The sequence below is a fragment of the Microtus pennsylvanicus genome, chromosome 6 (genome assembly GCF_037038515.1).
Source record: "Microtus pennsylvanicus isolate mMicPen1 chromosome 6, mMicPen1.hap1, whole genome shotgun sequence".
In the NCBI taxonomy this organism is placed as follows: domain Eukaryota; kingdom Metazoa; phylum Chordata; class Mammalia; order Rodentia; family Cricetidae; genus Microtus; species Microtus pennsylvanicus.
Window position 1 is genome coordinate 54,390,549 of NC_134584.1, and position 21,508 is coordinate 54,412,056.

The window sequence follows — 21,508 nt, forward strand, 5'->3', positions numbered from 1 at the left end:
CCTGCTATTTGTACTCTCAGAGTCTATATTTGAGAAAATTATTAATTAATTAATTATTATTTTGAAACTTTAAAATTTGATTTTTGAGAACCTATTGATCATATTCAGCACACCCCCAAGCTCCCCTAGGACTTACCATTGAGTCCAACTTGGAAATAATGGCCTTCGCAGGAGCATGGGCAACTCACCAGGGCTATACCACTAAAGAAACCCGACTCTCTCCTTCCCATCCGCTATCAATTGCCAATAGCCCCTCAGTTAGGCTATGACCTAGTGCCTTCTCTCTCTCCATGTTGTTTTCTGGATTGAGCTTGCACAGGTCTTGTGATGCTTTCACAGCTGCTGTGAGTTTATTTGTGCAACCGCCTTTCTGTGTCTGAAAAACAGTTTCCTTGTAGTTGTCTATCATCTTGGCTCTAAAATCTTTCTACTCCTTCTTCTGCAGTCGTCTCTAAACAGTGATAGAGCCGAACATTCCACAGTCTTTTCTTCTCTACGTCTTGATCAGCTGTGGGTCCTTATATCATTGCCGTCTGCTGCAAATAGAAGCATCTCTGATGCGGGATGAGGGAGAGATGCATTAGTGTATGAGCATAATGATGAGTCATTAGCGATCAGTGTAACTCTGCGGTCATTTGGAAGAAAAACAGCAGCAGGGCTTATCACCTGTGTAGCTGCAGGTTCTCATCCCAGTCATGGTGCCATGGATGGGTTTCATCTTGTGCAGTAGACCTTAAATCCAATCAGAAAGCATTTGATTACATGCCATCCATGTCTTACTGCACAGATGGGCACACCTCGCCATATTGGTTGTCACTGCAGCTCTCAGAGGTCATGGATGAGTAAGGCTGGTGATACTCTAGTCATCAGTATTCTTCCCCGATAAGGTGGAACTCAGTCCCTGAATGCCGCTAATTCAGAACTCCAAAGGCTATTACCAAGTGAGGGATTTGGCTCATGATTTTTTCTTTCCCAGTCTGAAAAATTTTCTGGTTCTTAGGGCACTCCTGAAAGCTCCAGGTGGACAATATTTCCACTCTAAATTATGGACTGAAGTGACCTGAATAGATTCAGAAAGTTTTCTGTCCTTTAATATTATCCCCTAGAGTCTCTAGAATGAATCACGAGTAGCATCCCTGGAAAGTCTTCTCCATTATAAGAAACTTCAAACTGTGAAGACTAATTAGGTGTGGGCGTTAATTGTTCTGAACTCATCAGAGAAAGAGGTGTTATAGAAATAAAGGCTTTAAGCTGTTTTTCTTTTAAAGCTGAAAACAAGTACTTTAATATTTATTATCTCTGTTGGTTGGCTTTTATATGTTCAGGATAAAATATAAAGTTGTCAATCTGTCTTTATCATCTTCCCTCTGAATTTGGTTAACATCAAGTCAAATCAGAGTTGGTTTCCACTTAAAGTACCCACGGTCCTTCTTGTGCCCTGCGTCGTCTCAATCTCAAAGCTGTTATCTCCTCATCCATCCGCCCAAATGACATTCAAGGTAGCAGGATATCAATGCATATTTTTGATGCCTAGAAGCTCAGCAAATGAACTCTGGATTCTCTTTGGCTCTGCTCTCTCTTTGTCTTTACAGAGAAAACTTGAACTTGGCAGAAATAGGTTGGGATCATTTGAAGGGAAAGCACACTTTAGGAGCTAGGGTTTTAGTGTGTGGGTTAGCTGAGAGGGGATATTTTTCTGACTCTGAGCATTCGAGGGTAGCAGAGCTGGCTCGCATGAACCTTTCATCTGCTTTGTACTTCCACACATGAATTTTGTTTGGAAGAGGCTTAAGTGTGTTATATTATGAGCTGTGAGATGGAAGTTTTCAATGAGAGGATGTTCTGCAAGTTGGGAAAATTTTCCCCTGTCAGTTCAGTTTTCTTAGTCCTTGCTATTTGTACTCTCGAAGCCACCTTTGCAGAAAAATGGAGCAATCACGGAAACTGCAGTCTTAGGATAGAGGTAGATTGTTGTAGCTGCTGTCTGGAGAAAAGAGACGATGGCATTCACTGTTTAAAACAAAGGCATTCTTGACCGGTTGACTGTCAGTGTTGAGGCCTCTAACTCTTCAGAGGCCTACCCAGGGGACCATTTCCCAGGTGGTTCTAGATTTAGACAATAACATTAACCATGAGTGTTTTTTTTAAAGATTTATTTATTTATTTATTATGTATACAGTATTCTGCCTGCATGTGTACCCCAGAAGAGAGCACCCGAACTCATTATAGATGGTTGTGAGCCACCATGTGGTTGCTGGAATTGAACTCAGGACCTCTGGAAGAAGAGTCAGTGCTCTTAACCACTGAGCTATCTCTCCAGCCCATCAGTGTTTTTTTAAAGGAAACATGGGCAATTATCTATATTGTACACATAGAATTTCTATTTATTTTGTAAATAACTGGATGGAAGCATCCAGTCCCCTCCCCCCACACACCACAAAGGAGGTCAGTGAACTCAACAACACAAACTTAAAAGTACAGGTTCCTTTCTGTATTGTCTGCTCAAGCCTGGTACCACTAGGTAATTTTCTCTCTTTTTGGGTATGTCTGAGATTACTTATAGATTTATTTGCCTAATGTCACCAGTAGCCTTTTATAGATAGGAGCTGGCGGACATGCTACATGGCCATAGTGTGACTGCAGCAAGAACAAGACAAGGGTGACACTGTTATGATCTTTTAAACATAAATGCCATTTCCAGAGAGGGACAGAAGTTCATTGTTGCTTCTCAAGGAGACATAACTCATGGAAACTGAATGTTGCCCTAATCCCCACAGCAGAGCTGCTGTGTGGCAATGAGATTCTATGTGCCTGAAGGCTTGCTGCTCTAGTTTAAGAAAATGTTACTGGGCCTCCTAATCATTGCTTGTGGGGGGGACAAAATGGCCACTTTGGAAGGTGTTCAGGCAGTTTTTGCAAAGCTGACCATAGTTTTACCAGGAAATTCAGCAATAAGATTCATAGGTACTTATTAAATAAAATGAAAACACTAGAACCTACCTGACTATTCATGATAGGTTTCTACTATCCAAAGAACTGGGTGCAACTAAGAGACATTTCAACAGTATAGACAAATAAAATAGCATATTTATACAGTGGAATATTGTTCTGTTATGAAATGATCTTTCAAGCCATAAAAAGACATGAAAGAAGCTTAAAGCATATTCAAATGGAAGAAGTCAACTTCAAAGGATGCATTCTTCATGATTCCAACTCTTTGACAATCTGGAAAGTCAAAATTATACAAATAGTAAAATATCAGTGCTTTCCAGGGATTGGAGAGGGCAGGGGAAGGGATTTCAGGATGTGATAATGTATCTATACAATACTCTAATAGTGGCTCTCATGCATTTATTGAAACCACAGAACTTCACAAAGGCTCAGACGTCAGAGGACCAGTATAGGATTTCACAGAGGCTCAGACGTCAGAGGACCAGTATAGAATGGGAGCAAGAGATGTGACAAGAGAGCCTAAATGGATGCAAACATTGGAGATGAGTTTACTCTGGGGACAGGAGAGAGTGCAGACCAGCTCTCTTTGTAATGAGAGGCTCCTGTAAGATTAAAAGCACGAGAAGCTGTAGACACTGCAGTTAGGGAACAGCTGTTTCATTGGTGTGGAGATTAGCTATCCAGAGGTTGTTGCACACTTACTTTGGATTTTAACTATTAAGAGTATCCTGCAAAAAGTAATTCAAAATACTGTTTTATGTAGCTACTATGCCCTAAAAGAGGGAGCCCTCCAACACACAACTCAGTGTTGTCTGTGTCTGGTAGTGCCCTTCCAAAGTGTACAGTATAGAAAGGGGCAGGAGAAGGAGGGGTGGGAGAAGGAGCAGCTGAGGTGAGATCCCAGATAAATGCTGCTTTGTCTAGGGATTAAGGCCAGCATCGATAGTTATAAATCATGTTGGTGGCAAGCATCCTTGATGGGATGTGAGAAGATGCAGACCTCACCTCTGCAATATTTCTCCCCCAGAGCATAGCCGTGAGGAAAACATCAGATAAATAAGACAGAAGCCTGTGATATGTCTGGTCAATGCTAGAATCCCTGAATGGGATCCAAGGACAGAGAAAGGACACCGAGAGAAAAATTCAAGGAAACAGACTGAATGAATGGTGGACTTCAGTTAAAAACAGTGTAACAGAATTCCCTTTGTGTTTTATTGTCTTTATTTCAGTTTTCAAGTTTTGAACCATTTCTTTCACCTGGAAACAAGGAGAACTAAGAGGAATATTCGTGGATCCCCCCTCCCTGGGACTGGGAAGTAGATAAGATATCTTTAGGGAATTGGCAGCATGAGGGGAAGAAAGGTGGGAAGGTGAGAAGAGAGTGGGGAGGGAGGAAGGGGGGAAAGGAGGAGTGTGCCATCCCACCTATCCCACCTGTCTACCACGCCATGGTTTGCAAGTAGGGCAAGGGGTTGGAGATTGAAACACTCTCTCTCTCTCTCTCTCTCTCTCTCTCTCTCTCTCTCTCTCTCTCTCTCTCTCACACACACACACACACACACACACACGCACACGCACACACACGCACGCACACACACACTCAGACACGAATCATCCTTGAAACAAGAATGAATGGCCCCTTTATTGTATCCCAGGGCAGCTTATTTGACTAATGGCCATGCCCTAGTTCTTGGGACTTTTCAGCTGCAAGCTCACCAGAAACCACTCCTCTGCTTTCAGGAACTTATGAGAGTCTCATGCTCAGAGCAACTGCAAGCATAGGAAAACAAGTTGTTTACTCCAGCAGGCAAGGAGTCACAGAAAATTCAGGGTCTGCGGGTCTGCAGTACCCAACAGAGGAGAACATGAGGGGTTGGGAAGATCATGTTGGGTAAAGGACAGAGAGGGAGAGTAAGGAAAGAGATTACTTGAGCAATATACAGATCCAATGCAATGCCCATCAAAATCCCAGCAAAATTCTTCACAGACCTCGAAAGAATGGTACTCAACTTCATATGGAAAAGCAAAAAACCCAGGATAGCCAAAACAATCCTGTACAATAAAAGAAGTTCTAAAGGCATCACAATCCCTGACTTCAAACTCTACTACAGAGCTACAGTACTGAAAACAGCCTGGTATTGGCATAAGAACAGACAGGAGGACCAATGGAACCAAATAGAAGACCCAGATATAATCTACACACCTTTGAACACCCAATTTTTGACAAAGAAGCAAAAAATATTAAATGAAAAAAGAAAGCATATTTAACAAATGGTGCTGGCATAACTGGATATCACCATGCAGATGAATGAAAATAGACCCATATCTATCACCATGCACAAAACTCAAGTCCAAATGAATCAAAGACCTCAACATAAAGCCAGCTACACCGAACCTTATAGAAAAGAAAGTGGGAAGTACACTTGAATGCATTGGCACAGGAGAACACTTCCTAAATAAAACCCAAGCAGCACAGACACTGAGAGAAACAATTAATAAATGGGACCTCTTGAAACTGAAAAGCTTCTGTAAAGCAAAGGATATGGGCAACAAGACAAAACGACAGCCTACAGAATGGGAAAAGATCTTCACTAACCCCACATCAGACAGAGGTCTGATCTCCAAAATATACAAAGAACTCAAGAAATTGGTCATCAAAAGAACACACAATCCAATAAAAAAAATGGAGTTAAGACTTAAACAGAGAACTCTCAACAGAGGAATCTAAAATGGCTGAAAGACACTTAAGGAAATGCTCAACATCCTTAGTCATCAGAGAAATGCAGATCAAAACAACTTTGAGATTCCATCTTACACCTATAAGAATGACCAAGATCAAAAACACTAATAACAACTTATGTTGGTTGTGGGTAAAAGGGAACACTTCTACATTGCTGGTGGGAATGCAAGCTGGTACAGCCCCTTTGGATGTCAGTGTGGTGATTTCTCAGAAAATTAGGAAACAACCTTCTTCAAGACCCAGTAATACCACTTTTGGGTATATATCCACAGGATGCTCAATTGTGCCACAAGGACGTGTGCTCACCTATGTTCATAGCAGCATTGTTTGTCATAACCAGAACCTTGAAACAACCTAAATGCCCCTCGACTGAAGAATGGATAAGAAAAATGTGGTACATTTACACAATGGAGTACTACACAGCAGAAGAAAAACAACATCTTGAATTTTGTAGGCAAATGAATGGAGCTAGAAAACATTATTTTGAGTAAGGTATCCCAGACCCAGAAAGACAATTATCACATGTTCTCACTCATAAGTGGCTTTAAAACATAAATCAAAGAAAACCAGCCCACAAATCACAATCGCGGAGAAAGTAGAAAGCAAGGAGGACCCTAAGAGGGACATACATGGATCTAATGTACATGGGAAGTAGAAAAAGACAAGCTCTCCTGAGTAAATTGGGAGCATGGGGATGTTGGGGGAGGGCTGAAGGGGGAGGGGAGAGGCATGGAGGGGAGCAGAGAGAAATGTAGAGCTCAATAAAAATCAATAAAAAAGAAAGATTGTGGGGTCAGCTAGAAACCAGGCACTAAGGAAATTCCCAGGAAACCACAGGATGACCCCAGCTAAGAATCTAAGCAATAGTGGAGCGGGCATCTGAACTGTCCTTTCCCTGTAATCAGATTGATAACTACCTGAATTGTCATTCTAGAACCTTCATTCAGTCATGGATGGATGGAAGCAGATGCAGAGATCCACAGCTAAGCACTGGGTCAAACTCCTGGAGTTCAGTCATAGAGAGGGAGGAGCGATATGAACAAAGCAGCCAAGACCATGGTGGTGACCACAGAAACAGCTGACTCAAGCTAGGAGGATCTTACTGACTCCAGACTGACAGCTGGGGAACCAGCACAAGGCAGAACTAGGTCCTCTGAATGAGGGTGACAGTGTGTGGCTTGGGAAGATCGTGGGGCCACTATCAGTGGAACAAGTATTTATCCCTAGTGCGTGAACTGGCTCTTTGAAGCCCATTCCCTATGGAGGGATATAGCTCAGCATAGATACAGTGGGGAGAGCCTTGGTCCTGATTCAAGTGATGTGGCAGACTTTGTTGATTCCCTATGGGAGGCCCCACCCTCTCTGAGGAGTGGATGCAGGGTGGGGTAGGGATAAGGTGAAGGGAGTGAGAGGAAACTGGGATTGGTATGTAAAGTAAGATTGTTCTAAAAATAAAAAAAACAATGTATCAGTATTTGTTCCATAATCTTGATAAGCATGCACTAATAATGTTAATAATAGAGAAACAAGGCCAAGTGTATGGGGACACTGCCTTCTCAATTTTCCTGGGAATTTAAAACAGTTCTAAGCGGTGGTTTGCTTTTTGAAAAAAAAATATTTGTTAACCAACAAAATATATGTTTAGTTTAATTAAATTTGGAGCATTTAGAAAGAACCAGCAGGGCTAATCTATTCTTGTGAATATTAATAATTTAGGTTTTTTGTATTTTGAGACAAGCACTCATTAGGAAGTCAAAGCTGGGCTTGAACTCATGGTCCCCTGCTTCGGCCTCCTGAATGCAGAGAATATAGGCGTGTGCTGTGTGGCCAAGCACAGTGGGTATTTTAGTCACTGCTATTGCCACTGTGCAAAGTACAGAACAGCTGAAGGACCAAAGGTTTATGTTGTCTCTCACTCTCAGAGGATTCTGTCTGTCTTGGTGGGAGGGCGTAATAACGTGGCTGAGTTCACGTTACTGAGGGCCAAGAAACAGAGAAAGCAGGAGAGCAGAACCAAGTGGCTTTTTCCATTTCCTTCTTTTGTTCTATCTGGAGCCCTAGCCAAGGAGACAGCGTTGCTTGCGTTCAGAGTGCGATTCCCCCATCACTCCATCCCTGCCTGAATAGACAGAACCTGTCTCCTAGGTGACTCTATCCAGGTGACAATGAGGATTAACCATCTCAATAAGTAACTGAATAGCACCCTGCCTGCAAATAATACCGCTTGACGTCAGATGGTATTCTAGGCAGCAAGTTAAAGTGGCTGGCGCCTGCCTTTCTGTAAGGTTTATACGGTTAGTTTGTTTTGAAGCAATCACAACAGATGCCTGCTCCTGCTATTTTGTGAAATCAAAGTGTAGACCTTAGGAAGATGCCTGCTCCTGCTATTCTGTGAAATCAAAGCATAGACCTTAGGAAGGTGGTTTTCTTTGCAGTGCGACTTCACTTTATCCCATTTCCGTTTCACAGCTAGAATCAAAAGTGGCAAGGACTTAGTAACTGACAAAAAAGTTCCGTTATAGGGTCTTTATTTTGTGTTGAAAGAACGGGGTCTTTATTTTGTGCTGAAAGAATACAGACTGGTATTTCTTACAGACAAAACACACAATATAGCCAGTGCACAGGGAAACTTTGTAAATACCGGGCAGAACATTTGCAGTCACTGTCACCAAGGTGACACACTGAATCGATCCCGAACACGCCAGCCTGTCCATTCTTCTCCATGCCTTGGCTTCAGCATCTCTCAAGTGAGATTGTGCTATTGTTCGCAATGGTTCTTTGTGAACAGCGTGATGATGGCATCGTCAGCAGAGCCAGCCATAGCTTACTCTTCATTCGGACCTGACTATCATTTGGTGAAGAAAAAGATTATAATGCCCAAATTGTCAGATCCAACATACATGGACTTCTTTGGGATTGAAGAAAATAGGACTCTCAGGATGTCATTTTAAATGGCAAAGAACACCAAATTTCTACCAGAAAATGTGAAAATACTAGAGAAGAGCTAGCAAGCCATTCAGACTACTTCTTAAATGATAACTGTGGATCTTCGAGTCACTTGGATGTTTTAACTAGCATATTTTGTTATTTTACGAAATTGATATTTATAATGGCTCAAAACAAACAGAGCTGGGCTCAGTCAGACTGCTCTGACAGGGGCAGTGGAGCAAATTCAACTCACCCACCATAGTTAAGGCTGAAAACATTCAGCGGAGGGAATTTGGGTATTGCAAATTTTATGGTCCCTTCATGTATGATGGTTTTGCCCTTGAAACTTATGACAGGACAGATCTAGTGATCTCAGCTTAATAAGGCCACAGTGTTCATTTGTGTAAAATAAAGCCAGAGCCCTGGATCCTGTGAATTACCACACGGTACAAAGCTGAGGATTAATACTTATAGTTACAGAATATGTTTGATAATTTAGTTATTTTCATAGAGTAAGCTAGAGCCCAGCATTGGAGCTACTTTCTGTTTCTCAGCGTACCCCACCCAGGAGAGAATCGACAGACCCATCCTAGGCCCAAGCAAAAGGAAATAAACAAAAGCACTAGGAACCTTCTGGTGTGAGACTCCTGGGCTGGTGGAGTCTGTGACTCTAAGAGGGAAATGGTGGTTGTTGAGACCTGTCTCTTTCTCTGGGAAGCTGTGGTATACAGCCAACTAAGACGGCAACTGAACTGTGTATGCTAGGATCTCAGGAGAGGACTAGGCTAAAAGAAAAGCCTGTGGAAGGAAGCGGGATGGGGGCAACATTTTCCTAGTACCTCCACCCCGCCTCGTCTTCAGACCTATCTGCAAGGGCCTTCTCCCTAAGGGAGCTAGCAGAGATTAGGCACTTATCCGACTGGTCAGCAAGTGTCTGCAGTCACATGCCTGCCATGGGGCACTGGACAGCAAGGGCCACCAGAAAACTGCAGGTAACAACCCAGGAGGGAAAAGAGGGCCATTCTTCTGATGCTGTTGTCCCTGAAGGACGTTTTGGGGAATTCCTAATGAGGGACCCGCCTTAGTAGGGAGCGCCTCTCTCTGAGAAGTTACCCACAGGTTCCTGCAACTGTTGTCACATTAAAAACATGGAAGAGAAGCAGCTATGCCCACTTCTGTCCTTTGGGAGAGAGGGTATTTGATGAAGCTCTTATGATATCATTGCTTAGAAACACAGAATCCGAATGGCTGAGTGAAACACTAAAGCCCTCCATTATGCAATAGCATGCACAGTGGATGTCTCACCCCTTGCCCGTGGCACAGCCGATCTAACATGGGATTGACTTGGGGGGGGGAGAAACCTCTGCTTTTCCTACGACATAATGAGCCTTTGGTCCCATCCCAGTGCTATTACAGTTTCTTCACCGACTCCTCCAGAGAACCACGGGCTAAGGAAGCCACAGAGCCTGTCTCTGAACAGCTTCTATATGTTGTTCCAAGGATCAGACTGTCCATTAACACTGAGCTAATGAAGGCTTGAGAACTTTCTGTGTGAGTGAAGCACTGAGGGAGTGGGCTTCACAGGCGCTGAGCTGCAGGCAGCACTCATGACTGGAAGACTGCCCAGGCTTCTGAGGCTTAAATCCTGGGCCCAGCATCTGAATGTGTAGTCAGCACGGAATTTGACCTAAGTGGAGAACAGTCTTAAGTTGCTTAACTTTTATTCTTTAACTAAGCTTTATTGCTGTTTCATGCTTTATTTATTTACTTATTAATTTATGCATATGTGTGGGCGTGGTCCCCTATGTGTTCCTGTGTGGAAGCCAGAAGTACACAGTGGGTGTTTTCCTCTGTCACTGGCCACACCTCTTCTTTTGAGATAGAGTCATTGACTCTGAGCTCATCACTTCCATGAGGCTGGCTGTCAGCGAACTTCAGAATTCACTCTCCCTTCAGCCTCTCAGTGCTGGGCTTACAGGAGGGAGCTGCCACACTAGTGTTTACGTGGGTGTTGGGAGTCCAACCCAGGCCTGTGCTTGGGCCCCAGGCACTTGACCACTGAGCCATCTCTTCGACATGCAGTACTGGCTGGTTTGGGGCTGTATCATTTGTAGATAGAACTCAGCTGGCGATCTTTCACATCAAAGTAAGGATAAGTGGAGTTTCCAACTTTCCCTGGTCCTGGAGGGCAGAACATGTATTGTGTGACCCTAGAAAAGCATTTCCACTGCTCCATTTCTTCCCACCCGAGCCACACAGCTAAGAGTTCACTTTCTATATCTGATCACTCTCCCGTGTGTTAAATGTTCAGGGACATTGGTTCTCTGTTGTAGGAAGGCTTGCAGCTTGTGGTTACCTGCCTACTGGGTAACCTTATACTATATACTGGGCCTCTCATACTATCTATGGGTAACCTCTTATACTATCTACTGGGTAACCTTATACTATATACTGGGCCTCTTCTACTATCTATGCACGGATGCAGAGCCTGCATCCGCCCCTTCTTCCTCTGCCCCGGCTGCTTTGGATTGTTGGATTGCTGGATTCTATCTCTGTCCACAATTCAAGCAGAGAATTCTAATTTGTGAGTTTGTGAGTTTACCCCTAAATAACTATCTATTTCTCAGTTCTGAGCTAGTGTGGGATTTCTTTTAAGCGTCCGTTCGTCAGTTCTCAATCTGTGGATTGGTCCCTTTGTAGGTTGAATGAACCTTTCACCAGGGTTGCCTAAGGCCATCAGAAAACACAGATATTTCCCTTACAACTTGCAACAGTAGCAAAATTAGAGTTATAAAGTAACAATGAACATAATTTTTGGTTATGGGGGAGTCACTACAACATAAAGAGTTGTATTAAAGGGTCACAACACTATTGAGAACCACTGGTCTAGGGGATGTAGCACCCACACATTAGGAAAGGGGACATGGAACAGTAGGGCACCAAAATACTGACACATCACACTCTAGTCCACTGGCTGCCCAACTACAAAGCTCACCTTACCTCACTGACTTCTGAATAAAGAGAGAAAAGACAAATCTGTTTCTTGTCCTTTCCCAGTTGTAGATGGGTTAGGTCCCAGCACGTTCATTTTCATTTCCAAATCCGCCTCCAGCCAGGTGGTACAATTCACACCAGTGCTCTGCAATTCACTCTCCGGGGTATGACGTTACCTACACCATACATGTTACACAAATGATGCTATATAAAAGGACTGAGGTCTGTTTTCTCCTCCTCGTATGTGGGTCTTATTTCCCAGAAGCCATATGCTGTGGAGCACTGTGGTGGGAAAGATGTTCCCTGGGCCCACAGTGGCTTTGTTGGGTGACACCAGAGCAGCTAGGGATGGCAGCGATTTTAAATGTCTGCCTCTCTCAGGAAGGAGACCCAATGTGATCAGTCCGCCATCACAGACCCGTCTGTAAGAGCCTTCTCCCTGCAGGCTCTTTGGAGACACGGGCATCACCTGCTGACTTCTCCCTGTGGGCTCTTGGGAGACACGAGCATCACCTGCTGACTTTTTGTGTTCCTTTCCAGCTTCAGGTTTCACTTTCTCTGGGCGAAGTCTTCATCCAGTTTTACTGTGTTTCTGCCCTATTAACCTTGACGCCTGAAACTTGATCTTCTTTTCAAAATTCAAAATTCTCCTATGTGTAGGAGAGTCATTGCTATTAATACACATCACTCAAATCAATCATTTTCACTGTGATATAAATATGCTTTGATGAATATTATTTGTCCTTCCATTTTTTGACATCCACATTTTATTTTTTTGATCTGCGGCTACTAAAGAACCCAGTAATAAAGACATTTATGTGTGTTTCTATTCACACGTGTGAGACTTTTTTACTTTTAAATGTGTATATGTTTGTATGTGTAATGCACATGTGTGTGGATCTGCATATATGTATGTGTGTGTGGAGGTCAGATGTCAATGTTGAGTATCTTTTTCAGTGGTCCCCACTTTATCTTTAGAAACAACGTCTACCACTGAACTTGGAGCTTACTGATTGGCTGGTTTATCTGGCTAGTGAGCTCTGGGGATCCATCTGTCTCTCCCTGACCCCAGCATTGGGCTTCCAGAGGATCATTGTTGCATTCAGTCTTTTTTTATGGGTGTTGAAGATCTGAACTCAGGTCCTCATGTTGCTGTAGAAGATCCTCCCAGCAGAACCATTTCCCTAGCCCCTACACAGGCTAAGTTTGCTTGGGCCTATCACTAGTAGAAGTATAGGTGAGTGAGGTGTGAACATGTCTAATTTTCTCTATTGTTGTATTCTTTATGACCTTCTAGTTCCATTAACTGAGTTTGAGAATTCAGTTTGAGAAAAATTTGATTTTTCTCAGGAATACTTTACTATTAAGTTCTAATATTTATGCTTATCTAATGGGTGTATGGTGCCACATTATAGCTCATATGTGAAAATTGTGTGGCAGTATCATTATTAACCCAGTTTTAGAGATGGGGAATCTGCAGCTTAGGAGATGAGATGTTCAAGGCTTTATAGTTTGTAACAGACTGGCAAACTAGAATAAGAGCACAGGCCATTTATTATCTTACTCCAACATGCTAACTTAGGCTTCACTGAGAGTCCAGATGTTTTATTAAGATGCAGAAGCAAGCAGGGAGCTGACTTTCCCTCTCACTCTGTATTCCAGAAATCTTCCCTCTGTAAGTACCATCTAAACATTCTATTCATCTTTTTTTATTTTCTGTTTCCCCTTTCTGTTTTTCTGTCTTCTCTCTTTCCTTTCTTCCATCCATATATAGTATATACCTTCCATCTTTATATATTTTTAAGTAAATGATTTCTAGCTCAGTCGCCCTGCATGGATTAAGAAGATGAAATTACTAGGTAGCTTGGAAATGACTGTGAGCAAAAATTCTCTCCAGAGCAGCTGCTTCTGATACACACCACTTGTCTCTTTTAATTAGAATAAAATTTAAGCTTTCTTGGGAACTGAAATTATGCAGCAAATTTATAATTAACAATAAAATGTTGAGTTGAGAATTGCTTCACTCATTCCTGCATGAATTTTTCATTCAATTTTTCTGACAAGTTTTATTCATACCTAAAAGAGAATTACCACCTAAACAGATAACTTGAGAAACATGTTTGGAAAACAAACCACAAGCTTGGGATTGCTCCACATGGAGCTTACAGTGGAAGGACAGTACTGGGGTTATGGAGACCTAGTCACTCACCACGAAGCTTTGCAAATCCTCAGACACTAGGGGTTTGTTAGGTAGAAGACAAGAAGTGACCTAGAAGATAGGCAGCCTCTTGATGTCCCTAGGACTTTTTGATCTCCATTAGCATTGGGTTTATGTTGTCTTCACCACCGTAAATCAAGATATCCTTGGCACTGAGGCATCTGACTCCACCTTTGATGCATCACAGAGAGTTTGTCTTGGGTGGTACACTGTAGATGTACAACTTGTGACTGTAGAATTGAGTCAAATAGAATTCATTAGGACAGCAAACATCCCACCTTCTAATCGTAACGGTGCCCTGGAGCTACTACTGTGCACACTGTGGAGGCCCAAAAATGTGAGCCTATTCCACCTTGTCTGAAGGTCAGAGAGCTTGAGCTTATCCAGAGTTGTTGAGAACAACTGTGTCTGTGCACCCTGACCTAGGGTGTGGTTATTTGGTGTTTTGGACATTAAGATGGTTCGTACAGGTAAATCCACTCCTTCCTGACCAAAGGTCAGAGAATTCAAGCATACTTCTGCTCCTTCTTTTGAAATAGGAGGTTTCACCTAGGGAGTGGCTGCCTTCAGGATACTTGGTCTAGGGTGGGTTCACTGCCTAAAAAACAGAATACTTTTCTCAAGAAATAATGACTTGATGTCTCAAGTATTGGGACAAGTAATTGTTCTGGTTGTCCTTTGGGTCATGTTAAAATGGTCTTTTGCCTTCTTCCCCCCTTGTATTGGGGTATAAAAGTATATGGAAAATTAAACATGGATGAGCTCAGAACTCAGAAGAAGAATTCAGGATCTGCTGAGTTGCCCTCCCAATGCTGTCCTGTGTCTCTGTGATTCTTTCTCACCTCTGTTCCTCCCATTTCACATTTCTAAGCCTCATGCCCCTTTCCTGGCACCTGTGAACCTGCCGCGGCTTGGATTGTGGCAGAAGTGACCGCAGGAAGGTTGGCTTCTGACGGCACAGGATGCCTGCATGCTTACAGAAAACCCCTTAACCTTCAATTCTTCAAGCAGAAAATTTAAGTTTCTGAGGTGGGATGTGGAGAGTGAGGTTAGGGTAAAAACAGATCACCAATGGAGGCAGCTCCATGTCCTGGAACACACCCGGGGAAAGGACATGATCTTTGGAGAGAACGGTTCGATTTTGTACGAAATTTACTTTTCAAAAATTGCATAAGAGTTTATAGAGGGTGGAAGGGCTTGAAAGAAAGTCCCCAAGTTTATTTTGAATAAAATTATGCCTGGATTTACCAGAATACTTTTGAAAAAGTTATAAGTCATGCAAACATGTCAGACACGACATTAGAACACGTATAGTTTAGTTTTTCAATCCTGGCAGCACTAGAGGAAGAGCAGAAACACTTGAGGATCCGTTGCACACTGGCGGACACTGAATTGTTTCCAGGTTGGATCTATTATGAATGGGGATTCTATGAATACTTAAACATTTTTTCAAGAGAAAGTCTTTATGTCCCGACATGGACTAGACCTCACTATATAGTCCAGCCTGGCTTCATACGTAATCCTTCTGCCACAGCTTCCTGAATGTTGGGATTTCAGACGTGAGCCATCATTCCTGCCATATGATCATTATTATACAATTCTTTCTGTGGACAGAACAGAGCAAATACCTGGGAATGGGATTTTTGCCGAGTCTGACAGTAAGAGCAACTGGAACTAGGTACGTGAACTCTCAGTGTTTGTTAAAGCAACTACAGGGAAATTTGCACCAACAGTGAGTATAATTTTATTTGATCCACTTTATCTCCAATATTTGGTATATTCAATATTTTTAAATACTACCAGTTCTTGTTGTTAAGTTGGGAGCGTAGCCCCCAGTCCCCAGGCCTGAGAGTAGTACTGGTCTGGACTCCAAATCCCAGCATGTCAGGACCACTCCCACTGAGAGTGATGTCTAGGTCCATGGTGGTCCTACTGCAGCCAGGGACTGTGTTGATGTCTCTGGCCCGTGTTACCACCTGAAGACCGTGTGGATGCCCAAAGTCTGGGATGCCTCCTAAAGCCATATTGATGACTGTGGGCCATGCTACCTCTGGGAGCCATAACATCTGAGTGACCACTTTAGGCCATGGTGATGTCTGGGGCCTGTGCTGCTGCTTAGGGCTGTGATGATGTCTGTGGCCTGGAGACCATGATGAGGTCCTCAGCACGTTCTGACTCCCAAGACCATGTGGATGTCCGTGGTCTGTGTTGTTGCAAGAAACTATGAAAAAGAACAAGATCCCCACTGGTTGTAAAGGGCAAGAAAGCTACCTTTGCCATGTTACTGATGACTGTAGACTCACAGTTGAGAAAGATGGACATACAAGGCTTCTGTGACAATCCCACCCCCCAAAAGTAACAACCTAGAGAGAACTCTTAAAATTGTGGTAAGAATACTGAAGTGTAGCTCTCCACAACTGATAGCTTCTGGTTGGGGTGGGATGGGAAGGGGAGTGGGGAGATGGGGGTGGGAATGGGGAAGGACTCACTTTTCTTTAAGCGGCTGGCCACAGGGAGTTTGACCATACTTCAGTGAGTATATGGGCAACACAAATTATTTTTTTGTTTTTTTTTCTTTTTCTTCTTTTTTGGAGGGGGGACAGGGGGGTCCCAAGGGTTGGGTTGGGTATGGAAGGACTGGCACGTGAGAGTGCTGGGGGCGATGATGTGAAATTCCCAAACAATAAAATATTATGGAAAAAGAAAAAAATAACTAAAGCAAAAAAAAAAGCCACCAGCTTTTCTATACACCAATAACTTGCTGAGAAAGGAAGCAGGGAAATGATCTCACTCATGATAACTTAAAAATTCCTAAAAACAGACCTACCTAAAGCAGTGAAAGAATTTGACAAAGAGAACTTTTAAATAGTTAGGAGTAAAATCGAATTGGACGCTGGAAGATGGATAGACCTCTCATGTTCACATAGTAAAGAATCAATATTGTGGAAATGAGTATGGTATGAAAAGAGCAATCAATGCAATCCCCATAAAAATTCCATGGACTTTTTTTTACATAATTAGGAGAAATTATCTTAAAATTTATATGGGAACAGGAGTGCCCCTGAACAACCAAAGTAATTATGATCATGAGGCAATGCTGGAGGTATCACAGTACTTTATTTCAAATTATACTGTAGAGCCACAGGAACAAAATCAGCATAATACTGGCACAAAAACAAACACATTGACCAATGGCGTTGCATAAAGCACCCAGAAAGAAACTTAAGAAATTATAGTCACTTAATTTCTGACAAGGATGCCAAAAACATATACTGGAGAAGACATAGATGAATGAACTATATTCCTATCACTTAACCTGCACAGAATTCAATATAAAATATATGAAAGACCTTAGTGTAAGGCCTGAAATTCTGAAACTGCTGGAGGAAAATAAAACAACTTCCCTGGGGACTGCAGATCCTCACAAAGACCCAGCCTTCTTCTCCAACCTGTCCCGTTGTGTCCCCTGCCAATACCTGGAGACACCCTCTACCTCCAAATAGACCCATACTAACCACTCTGCACAAACCTCTACTCAGACTGGATCAAAGACTTTAAAATAAGGCCAGATACACTAATAGAGGAGAAACTGGGGAATAGTCTTGAACTCACTGACACGGGAAAAAACTTTTGAATAGAATACCAATGGCATAGGCACTGATATCAACAATTAAAAGCATGCGGCCTCATGAAATGGAAAAGCTTTTGCACAGCAAAGAACACCATCATTCAGGCAAAGCAGTAGCTTACAGAATAAGAAAAGACTTTTTTTTTAAAAAAAAAAACTAATTACATATCTGATAGAGGGCTAAAAATATACAATGATCTCTAAAAACTGGACATCAAGAAAACAAATAATTCAATTTATAAATAGGCTACAGATCTAAGCAAAGACTTCTCAAACGAGAAACTACAAATGGCTGAGATGCACTTAAAGAAATGCTCAATATCCTTAGTCATCAGGGAAATGCAAATCAAACCTACTTCGAGATTTTATCTTACACCAGCCAGGACAGCCAAAATCAATAAAACAAATGACAGCTCATGCTGGCAAGGATGTGGAGTAAGGGGAACACTCATCCATCGCTGGTGGGAGTGCAAATTTGTACATCTACTATGGAAATCAGTGTGGCAGTTCCTCAGGAGGATGGGAATGCATCTACCTCAAGATCTAGCTGTACTGCTTTTGGGTATATCCCCAAAGGACTCTACATCCTACCACAGAGACACTTGCTCACCCTTGTAGTAGTAGTACAATGTTGAGCTCTTTGGACTCTTTTGGGGGACCCTCCACCCAGCTCCCAAGGAATCTTATTCCTAGTTATAATAGGGACCTAGGTGAAAACTAAATCATAGCAATAAAATGACTCCTAACAGCATTCTGCTATACTCATAGATCAGTATCTTGCTTAGCCATCATCAGAAACTTCCTCCTTCAGTAGATGGGAACAAATACAGAGACCCACAACTGGAAAATGCGCAGAGAATAAGAGACCTTAGAACACTCAGTCCTAAATGGGATGTCTCTGTCAAATCCTTTCCCCCGGGACTCAGAGAAGAGGTGGTGTGGGTACTATAAGAGTCACAGGGGGTAAGACTACAGAAACAAGGCCTTCTATACATTATGACTTATACACACATTAACTCACAGGGCCTGCACAGATCCAAGCCAAATGGTTTCCCAGCCCTAAGAGGGGACATGAACACAAGTCCCCATTTGTAACCCAGAATCTATCCTATTTTGTATCTAACAAATGCTTGCTAAGGAAAAATTAGTTCAACGGAGTCTCACTGAGTATGCAAGTTACACTTAGGAGGGTGCGCCCATGCCCGGCAGTAGATGACCAACACAAGACAAATGCATGGTATTTTAGGAGGTCTTTTATCTCATAACACTTACCTTTCAGGTCTTTTGCTTAACTATTATGGCTTCTGACTTTTATTTTTTATGGGATTCCTCTGTATGTGACTGTATGTCTCTGTGACTATATGTGTTTCTTCTGCTTTTTCTTTGCCCCCTTTTTCCATTTGTGTGTTTGCCTTGTCCTATTCTGGTTTATTTGTTTTCAATTTTAATTAACTTTTTAAATTTTTCTTAAAAACCCATCTTTTATCACTTTATATGCCAATCCCAGTTCCCACTCCATTCCCTCCTTCTGCTCCCTCTACCTTCTCCCACCCCACCCCTTTTCTACTCCTCAGAGAGGGTAAGACTTCCCATGGGGAGTCAACAAAGTCTAGCACCTTGCTTTGAAGCAGGACCAAGGCTATCCACTATATCTAGGCTGAGCAAGGTATCCCTCCAAAGAGAATGGATTCCAAAAAGCCAATACAAGCAATAAGGATAAATCCTGGTTTCACTGCCCCACAGTCTGCCCCAGCCATACAACTGTCACCCACATTTAGAGGGCTTCATTTGGTCCTATGCTGGTTTCTCTGATGTCAGGCTGGAGTTGGTGAGCTCCCATTAACTCAGGTAAGCTGTTTCAGTGGGTGTCCCCATCATGGTCTTGACCCCTTTACTCACATTATCGCTCCTCCTTCTCTTCAACTGGACTGTGGGAGCTCAGCCTGGTGTCTGTTGTGGGTCTCTGCATCTAATTCCATCTGTTGCTGGATGAAGGTTCTATGATGACATTGTTTTTATTTTTTTTATCTTATTTTATTCTTTGTTTTGTAATGAAAGAGAGGAGAGAAAAGGTATGCATTTGGGTGGGTGGGGAGGTGAGGAGGATGGGGGTGGAGTTGAATGAGAGGAAAGCTTGATAAAAATATATTGTATAGGAAAAGTTTTTTTTATAATGATTCTAACTATAAAAAAGAGCAAAAAGCAAAAAACAAAACAAAAAACCTCAACAGTTGTAGTTCTTAACCATGTTTCTTTCATAGATCCTACAAAATCAATTAATCATTGTTTTTTTCTGTAATACATTAGAAAATAGTGTATTGTAGGGAAGTAGAAAAAGACAAGATCTTCTGAGTAAATTGGGAGCGTGGGGAACTTGGGAGAGGGTTGAAGGGCAGGAGAGAGGCAAGGAGGGAAACAGAGAGAAATATAGAGCTCAACAAAAATTAATAAAAAAAGATATAAAAATTCTTATTGCTCTCAAAATAGAAAAATATATAAATAATAAAAACAAAAAAGAAAATAGTGTATTTTATATTAAATTGTTTTACTTTAAAAAATCTGGAAAACACAGGCAGAGACTTTCTGGATTGTACTGCAGTAGCTTTGGAAATAGCCCTAAGAATTGACAAAAATGGATTGCATGCAATTAAAAAATTTCTTCCCAGCAAAGGCAATGTCTAGTAGAGTGAGAGACAGCCTATTGTGTATCTGACAGGGGATTAATAAATAGAATCTACAAGGCCACACATCCTATCCGTAAAAAAGCAAAGACTGTTCTCAAAAGGACAAACACAAGTGCCTAGTAAATATATGAAGACAAGTCCAACATGCCTGGCACTATGAAAATACAAATCAAAACTACATTGAGATTCTATCCTACTCCAGCCAGACTGGCTACCCTCAAGAAAGTGATGACAGGAAATGTGGGTATAGTAGGGAGCTACGGGCCTCTTCCCAGAGCCCGGCTCCTGGCTGCCTGGCTAGCTTATACCCCAAAATAACAACACACAAACTGTATTCATTTAAACACTGCCTGGCCCATTTCTATTAATGTGTGTAGCACCCCAAGGTGCGCTTACCGGGAAGATTCTAGCCTATGTCCATCCTGGGTGGAAGCTTCATCATGTCTGCTCGGGAGAGGGGAGCATGGCATCTGAGCTCACTTCCTCTTCCTCCCAGCATTCTTTTCTGTTTACTCCATCCACCTAAAGGCTGGCCTATAAAATAAGCTAAGACAGTTTCTTTATTAGCCAATGACCTTCCTCCATCATGTGGGGAAGGAAGGAGAGAAAATGAACCCTTATACTCTGCTAGTGGGGATGTAAGCTGATGAGGCCAGTATAAAATTTAGTATGGCAGTAACTTAAAAACAAATAAAAATAAGCCTACAACTTTACCCAGCTACTTTACTCTTGGGTAGATTCCTGAAATATTCCAAGCAAGCATATCAATAGCAAGGAAAGGTAACTGACCTACATGTCCACCTGCAGGTGACTAGACAAAGAAGATGTGGTATATGTACCCAGAGGAAATTTATTCTTCCATAAAGAAAAATGAAACTGTGATTTGCAGTAAAAGGGATAGAATAGGAGAGCATCATGTTAAACAAAATGAACCAGATTCTGAAATACAAATTTTGTATGTTTTCACTCATATGCAGAAACTAGAATATGTATAAATGCCCCCAAAACAGGAGGTCTATGAGGAGAAAATGAGTTCAGTGGGGTAGAGGGGCAAAGGATCAAGAGAAAACAATGGGGGAGTTAGAAAGAAAAATACCATATTTCTTCTTGTTGCAGAATCTAGATTTATAGGTAGATGGTAGTTGGGAGGGTGGACAGACAGACAGACAGACAGACAGATAAAATGAAAGCAGAAGTGGACTACCCAAGGAAAGGAAGTGGATCAGAACGAGAACAAGAACTTAATGGAAATGTGGATATAAGTGAAATACAATGATAACCATGAATGAAAATGTTATAATAAAACCAATTATTGTGTATACTAACAGTTTAAAGAGAACCATGTCTGCTTAATTTTGACATAT

General features: G+C 42.1%; 1 long non-coding RNA gene across 5 annotated transcripts in view; it reads left to right on the forward strand.

Moving 5' to 3' along the window:
• Nucleotides 1-12,373, forward strand: part of LOC142851995 (uncharacterized) — a 45,459-nt gene extending 33,086 nt beyond the window's left edge. For 4 of the 5 annotated variants that reach the window (XR_012910897.1, XR_012910895.1, XR_012910898.1 and 1 more), the window contains one exon: nt 6,627-8,032. This is a non-coding gene — a long non-coding RNA (uncharacterized LOC142851995). Of the gene's footprint in view, nt 1-6,626; nt 8,033-12,154 lie in introns of those variants that run through there. The other variant, XR_012910896.1, reaches the window with a different exon arrangement.
• The last annotated feature ends 9,135 nt before the right edge of the window (nt 12,374-21,508 follow it).